This window comes from Danio rerio, chromosome 6 (genome assembly GCF_049306965.1).
Source record: "Danio rerio strain Tuebingen ecotype United States chromosome 6, GRCz12tu, whole genome shotgun sequence".
Classification (NCBI taxonomy): domain Eukaryota; kingdom Metazoa; phylum Chordata; class Actinopteri; order Cypriniformes; family Danionidae; genus Danio; species Danio rerio.
The window spans coordinates 16,867,657-16,869,107 of record NC_133181.1 but is presented as its reverse complement, the minus strand read 5'-3'; the positions used below and the strand labels follow the sequence as shown (position 1 = coordinate 16,869,107).

General features: G+C 31.5%; 1 protein-coding gene across 1 annotated transcript in view; it reads right to left on the bottom strand.

The window, feature by feature from the left end:
* drc11 (dynein regulatory complex subunit 11) overlaps positions 1 to 1,451 on the bottom strand; it is a 178,841-nt gene that overhangs the window by 41,565 nt on the left and 135,825 nt on the right. The gene's annotated exons all lie outside the window — the stretch shown is intronic.

The following is a 1,451-nucleotide window of genomic DNA, read 5'->3' as shown; positions in this document are numbered from 1 at the left end:
TCGGTGACGTCATGGAATCCGTGGAATCTTTCGAACGAATTTCGTATAATGCGGTCAAGGCTGTTAATTGAAACGTCACTGACATTTCTGACATGTTTTCCTATTGTCAGCTAAGTGGAGAAACTTCAACTCTGTTACCAATAATCAATATTTATAATATAATATTGATATACAATTAATCAATAATTAAATCACTAAGTTTTTGGTTGGGTTTTTAGACTTATTTAAATAAAACGTCATCAAGGAAACAACTCTTCAGTTTAAAATATATTATTTTAAAAATATATTAGTCAGAATTATTAGCCCCCCTTTAATTTTTATTTCTTTTTTTTAGATATTTCCCAAATGATAATAACAAAGCATGAAAATTTTCACAGTATATGTGATATTTTTTTCTTCTGGAGATAGTCTTTTAAAGGACAAAATTATTAGTTTTGCAATTACGTCTTTTTATTTTTGTTGTCGTTTGTACTCTTATTTCATATCTATTCATACAACTATATATATATATATATATATATATATATATATATATATATATATATATATATATATATATATATATATATATATATAAACTATAGTAAACACACTAAATTAACAAAATGGACATATTTGTGGTTAACAAAACATAATCAAACAATATCAATATAATTTACCCTAAATGCTTTTTAAATAATATAACTGCAATGATTTGTTGCTCATCAAATTTAAGTCATAAACAAAAAGGAAAGAGTACTTTAAAAAAAACAAACTTTTTTTTACAAAAGTGTTTTTATGCATGCACACAAGCACAGATAAACTTGTTTGTTGGTTTTAGTAAATTGTGGGGACATTCTATAGGTTTCCATTATATTTATACGGTATGACTGTATTTTCTATTGCTCTACCTCAACCCTTACAAGAAACTGTGCATTTTCACTTTATGTAAAAATGTCATCATCTTTTGAAAGTATGAATCACTAACTTATCCAGCATATATTATACTCAGAGGATGCCCTTCCAGCTGCAACCCGGTACTAGGAAAGACCCATACACTCTCACATGCACACACTTGCAGTACACTACAGCCAATTTAGTTTATTCAACTCACCTATATACTGCATATCATTGTACTGTGGGGGAAATGGAGCACCCAGAGGAGACACATGCGAACAGAATGAGCATGCTCCATGATCAAAGTCCACATACAAATACCAACTGACCCAGTCGGGACTCGAAGCAACGTCCTTCTTGCTGTGAGGTGACAGTGCTAACCACTGAGCCACTCTGTCACCCCACTCTCATAATCTTTAATCAAATTAGATGTTTCCTCCTCTCTTAAAATGACTTTTCTTCACTTTTGGTCACTTGGAATGCCTTTAAGACGGGACTAACGGTTCTTTAAGGTGGGGCTATCAGACCGTGTCTCATTCTGCACTGCGTTCATACAGTCATCAATTTTTCTCCAT